Source organism: Nomascus leucogenys, unplaced genomic scaffold (genome assembly GCF_006542625.1).
Source record: "Nomascus leucogenys isolate Asia unplaced genomic scaffold, Asia_NLE_v1 001542F_32841_qpd_obj, whole genome shotgun sequence".
In the NCBI taxonomy this organism is placed as follows: Eukaryota; Metazoa; Chordata; class Mammalia; order Primates; family Hylobatidae; genus Nomascus; species Nomascus leucogenys.
In genome coordinates, this window is record NW_022097847.1 from 1 (window position 1) to 6,337 (window position 6,337).

Here is a 6,337-nt window from a genome sequence, read left to right on the forward strand (position 1 = left end):
GCCAACCATAACTGGTTTCATAATGCGGAGCCTAATTATCCTTCCTCAAGACATTGAACTGCAGGAAATTGACTGAAATTCAGTGGGGTTATTATGCAAGATACTAGGCTACATCAGTGTTTAGCAGATAATGAGATTGGATTTATGCAGTCTACTGGAAGACTTGAAATAAAAGAAGGCAATGGATTCAAGCAAGTTATAATTTTGTCACCAGCAAGCACAAAAGTGGTAGATGGAGACGTTGTTACTCTGTCCTTCAATGCCACCAGGCAGTTGGGTCCGGTAATTTGTTGGTATGACAGCCAGGGATTGATAACCAGCCATCTCTCTTAAGTCCTTAGATCTAAATCCCAAAAGTCACACTTACCAAGACCTGGAATCTTGGACCTAGAGCCTGTCTACTTCATCATGTCCTAAGCTGGCTTGAGCCCTCTCCATACTCAGGCTGTGATGCAGGAGCATGTGGAGAAATACATCTGTGAAGCTACAGATGAACATGGTACCATGCAGGCAGAACCACCTCTCATGGTTGTTCTGTTTGAAACAAACAAAAGGAGAAATAGTGGCACTCTTTGTTACTACTCAGAATAATTAAAAAAAATAAGAGATGGTTCAGAAACTGGATTATTCAGCTCATTTCCAGAGAAAGTACATCCCAGTGCAGTGGAATCACCATCAGAGAAAATGCTAGTGGTATCTCTGTTCCTGAGGTTCCCACCAAATTGAAAGCCTACAGACCCCCATACCAGATACATACAACTGGTGTGGAGGGCAGGCAAGGAAAGTGGACTGCCCATCAATGCCTATTTTGTGAAGTATCAAAATCTGGACTATGAAGTTGATGTGATGGGAAGTTGGCACAGGGTTTGAATCCCAGGAAGTGAAAGTGAGCTTCACTTAGCTGAAATGGTGCCATCTGGTCTTTATGAACTCTTGATGGTAGCAAGAAGAGATGCAAGTGAAAACCCACCTGCCATGCTTACCTTCTGAACCAGCAAAAAAAAACAGCATCATCAAAAAGCACCCAGACATCCTCTCAACCCGTAGGCATCCCCAAGTATCCTGTCGTTTCAGAAGCTACAAACAACAATTTTGGAGTGGTGCTTACAGATTCATCTAGGCACAGTGGCGCTCCAGAGGCACCAGATCACCTTATTATCTCCACTGCATCAGAGAGGTTGGTCTATGTCACTTGATTTCCTTGGGCAACTGGGAATTCTTCGATCGCTGCCTTCAAGGTCAAATATAAATGGATGAGGACCAGTGACTGCCTGGTGGCAGCTGAACATATCCTTCCTTCCAAAATTTCTGTGCAAGTTTGTAGTATAGAACCAGGTTCAACATACAAATTTTGGGTCAGTGCTATCAACCATTATGAAGAGAGTTTTCAGAGATCAGCGTCTCATCCTTATCCAGTGACTGGGTTCCCCAGACTTTTTTCCAACTGTGCAATAACGGACCTCACATTGTATACACAGAGGCTGTCAGCGTTACTCAGATTGTGCTAAAGTGGACATACATTCCATGAAGTAACAATAACACTTCCATTCTTTTATATCTATGACTGACCCACAGATAATGACAATGTTTATAAGAGGGATGTTACAGAAGGTTCAAAGGAGTGGCACATGATTGGCCATCTGCTGTCAGAAACTTCCTATGGCATTAAAATGCAGTGCTTCAGTGAAGAAGAAAGTGAGTTTAGCAATGTCATGATCTGCGAGACTAAAGTGTAATGTGCTCCTGGAGCTTCTGACTATCCGAAAGGCTTGAGTACCCCTCTGAATTCCTCAGGAAGTGAAGGAAATGCGAGGCCAGTAACCAGCCCTCACAGAAGCAGTGACATGTTATATCTGATCCTTGGCTGTATGCTGGGTGTCTTGGGCCTCATTTTTATGGTTTTCATTGAATCGTGCCTGTGGAAGAATCGCCAGCAGAATATCATACAGAAATATGACGCTCCAGGATACCTCTATCCAGGACCAGATATTAATGGGCAGATGATGTAATAATACACCACTCTCTCAGGAGCAAATGAGATAAATGGAAGTGTTCATGGAGGCTTACTGAGCCATGGCGGTCCCAGCAGTGGCTGTTCCCACCTTCACCATAAGGTTCTCAATGGAGTCAGTGTAATTGTGAATGGGAGCTTAAATGGAGGATTTTACTCTGGGCACACCAACTCTCTTACAGCAATGGGAATGGAACTGGAGGTTGTAATCCTAAGCAAATTAATGCAGGATCAGAAAATTAAATGCTGTATGTTCTCACTTATAATTGGGAGCTAAGTATAGAATACAGAGAGACATCAGTATGGGCAAAATAGACTCTGCGGTCTACTTGTGAGTGGAGGGAGAGGGATGGGCTTAAAAAACTGCTTATTGGAGGCGGACTCTACAACCGGCCTCGCTTGTCTCTCACAGGATCCCTCCTCTTGCTCCTGGCATGCTCTGGGCAGCCCTGAACCCGCCGGGTTACATGTCCACTCCCCTCCGCCTGGAGGAGCGCTGCCGCGGGGGCGCGCCCCAGGTCCCCTACCCTGAACCTTGATGCCGGGCTCCAGAGTCAAGGTGCCAGAAGAACCAGGACCCAGCGCCCGCCTGACCTACCCAGCGCCTGCATCCTGGCCTGCAAGACACCGCGCCCTCCTCTGCCCTGTGTGGTGCGTGGAGGGACCCCTTCGGGTCACAGCCGCTGCTGCTATAGCCGCCACCATAGCAGCGGCCACCATAGTAGCCGCCGCGGGGGTCCGAGGGAAGGACCTGAGGGTGGCTTTCCCAGCCGGCGGCCCCACAGGGACTCTGGATGCTTAGCCCGCCCGCCGAGAGATCTAAAATCAAGACATGACTTAACAGCTTATCTTGTGGGAGAACAGCTCAACCCAAAGGCAGATTGCTAGTCTGGACTTTATTACAAGCAGGACTGCGGTGATGCTTATAGCACTGAGGTGAACTCCATTGTAAGTACAGAAAGTGGCTTATCTGCTTCCCCCCCGAAGCACAATCATATACATCTTATAGACTTGAATCACTGAAGATGTAAGCCAACTGTTACTCTGACTTTTGGAGACTCCCTGTGGACAGCATGAAGACTGATCAAAGTCTTTAGTAAGCAGAAAGGAGTCAAGGTTAAGGAATGCGTCTGATTACCCTGAATTGTACTACCTTGGAAAGTGAATCAAGGCCTGGGTTTTGCTCTGGAAGCCTGCCTTGCCTGCTTCTGTAATCTGGCGCTCTGCATGTGAATCTTGGACCCATATGGACACTGCTGTTATGTTACTGTCATGATTCTCTGCTCTTCCATGAGTTCAGACTTGGCACCTTATTTTACTTCTGAGCCACTCTCTACCTTCCAGAAACGTGGTGGACCTGTAGAACTACATTGTTCTGCCAAACCTGTGACCACTCACAGCTCATGGTTGCATGATGGAAAATAGTAGGATAGAAACATGGCACATATAAAGATTCTTCAGGGGACTTTGACAATTCTTTCTCTTAACTCCTCTCTTTTGAGTTTCTACCAATCCCTTGCCAAAAATAGCGTTGGTATTATTTTGAGTGGCCCTGTAACAGTATCCGTGGCAGTTTTTGGTGATTTTGGTTCATCCACAAAGTGTGTTATTACAGAGGAGGAAAAAAGTGCTGTCAGGATAATAGAAACGATGTCAGCTGCGTTCGCACAGAAAATCCAGAAGAGTGCAGCAGAGGAGACAGCTGTGTCTATTCAGAAACGGACAGCAACAATTTACGTTGGAATCCTCTTATTTTGCCACCTATCTCAGAGGACGGTGCTGAAAAGACAACATGGCCTCCGCCTGGTATTCCTTTCGACAGCCCCTCAGGGGTCCTCCAGCGGCCCCAGGAAACCGGAGGATGTGCAAACAACCAGTCATCTTCTGACTTCAAGCCTGTAACCAACTGCACAAAACAGGCCTGGGAGTGAACTGTGTGAAGGATCTTAATTCAAATCGGAGAAAATCATTCTTTATTTTTTTTTTTTTTGCAGTATAATGTCATGTGAATGTGTCGTAAAATGTGTGCCCTTTTATATTATTTATGCCTTAAAAGTTTTCTTACCCGTTGCTTCCTTGCTCTCAGTAAGAAACAACCTTGTTTTGCATAGCTTTCAATCACCTGCAGGGCAGAGGGATCATTCCATATTTTCTAACAACTGTAGTGGCAGTAAGAACTCCTCATGCAAATGATTCCATCTCTTGGCTGCTTCAGCGCAGAGGAAACGCAGGGGCCAATTGAAGGTTGCCACCAGTCAGGTTTTCAGAGGGAAAACCGTCTTTCAATAGTGTATTATCAGACTTTCTGAGAACACTTTGAAGTCAACCACGGTTTTGACCCAGTGTTTATAATAGCAGACTTGGCTGATGAATTTTAAAAGAGTGCCTTCCACTAAAGTGGTGATGTGACCAGACAACATTCTCTCTATCTGCACGTGGGCACAAGTGATATTCAGTCTTCTAGTCACTAGTCATAAGCAGTGTCGTGGACATGGTAGAGTGTAAGATGTAGTTGAATGATTGCAGTATGCGGAAAAGGAACCAAGGCCAGAGAGACAAATAATCCTTTACTATCCCTCTGCTTTAAAATTACATTGATTCCTAAAATGGCCGGTATGGGGCTCTTTTTGACTCTTTCTAAGAGTAGGAACAAAATAAGACTTGAAGTCGTGGCTTGAAAAGAAAGATCCACATTTTCAGAAGAAAAAAGGGGAGGGCTGCAGGGAGCCTCTCTTGGAGGGAGCTCTTCCATCTGCTCCATTAGCCTAGGAGCATGCTCATGGTGTCACACTGCCAGAAACTAGTCATTCTCTGACTTCCAACAGGGGCAACAGCCTGAAGGTGTGAGTGTCAGAAAATACTTATTTTGGAAGAAAAGGTTTCTGTTGTTTTTGTTGTTTATTTTCTGAAGTTTCCTGACTTTTTTTTTTCCAGAATCTCTTCCTTTTAAACAGGCACCTAAAGCATTGGTCAGCAGAACTCCTGACCAGTGCTGCCTCTGCGTGACAAGGACATTGGAGCTGTCTTTGGAAAGATCTTCTCCACACTCATAAATGATTATGATATATTTTTTAAAAACAACCTACTGGGTACTATGCTGATTACCAAGCTGACATGATCCGTATTCCAATGACAAGGGTAGTGGAGACATACAATTCTATAGTCGTTTATATTTTAATAGCATTATACTCTTTTATTTTTCTCATTTATATGTAGGTTTAAGTTAATCTTTGAAATTCAAATGAAATTAAAGGATTATTATATTTTGATGAAATTAGACTAAAAGGAACAATAACAAAATAAGAAATTTCTTATATTCTTTTTTTTTAATTGTTATACTTTAGGTTTTAGGGTACATGTGCACAATGTGCAGGTTTGTTACATATGTATCCATGTGCCATGTTGATTTCCTGCACCCATTAACTCGTCATTTAGCATTAGGTATATCTCCTAATGCTGTCCCTCCCCCCTTCCCCAACCCCACAACAGTCCCCAGAGTGTGATGTTCCCCTTCCTGTGTCCATGAGTTCTCATTGTTCAATTCCCACCTATGAGTGAGAACATGCGGTGTTTGGTTTTTTGTCCTTGCGATAGTTTACTGAGAATGATGGTTTCCAGTTTCATCCATGTCCCTACAAAGGACATGAACTCATCATTTTTTATGGCTGTGTAGTATTCCATGGTGTATATGTGCCACATTTTCTTAATCCAGTCTATCGTTGTTGGACATTTGGGTTGGTTCCAACTCTTTGCTATTGTGAATAGTGCCGCAATAAACATACGTGTGCATGTATCTTTATAGCAGCATGATTTATAGTCCTTTGGTTATATACCCAGTAATGGGATGGCTGGGTCAAATGGTATTTCTAGTTCTAGATCCCTGAGGAATCGCCACACTGACTTCCACAATGGTTGAACTAGTTTACAGTCCCACCAACAGTATAAAAGTGTTCCTATTTATCCACATCCTCTCCAGCACCTGTTGTTTCCTGATTTTTTAATGAAGGCCATTCTAACTGGTGTGAGATGTTATCTCACTGTGGTTTTGATTTGCATTTCTCTGATGGCCAGTGATGATGAGCATTTCTTCATGTGTTTTTTGGCTGCACAAATGTCTTCTTCCGAGACGTGTCTGTTCACATCCTTTGCCCACTTTTTGATGGGGTTGTTTGTTTTTTTCTTGTAAATTTGTTTGAGTTCATTGTAGATTCTCGATATTAGCCCTTGTCAAATGAGTAGGTTGCAAAAATTTTCTCCCATTCTATATGTTGCCTGTTCACTCTGATGGTAGTTTCTTTTGCTGTTCAGAAGCTCTTTAGTTTAATG

General features: G+C 43.7%; 1 pseudogene; it reads left to right on the forward strand.

Annotated features, from left to right (window-relative positions):
* The first annotated feature begins 18 nt into the window (after positions 1 to 18).
* LOC115830465 lies at positions 19 to 2,813 on the forward strand (annotated as a pseudogene).
* The last annotated feature ends 3,524 nt before the right edge of the window (positions 2,814 to 6,337 follow it).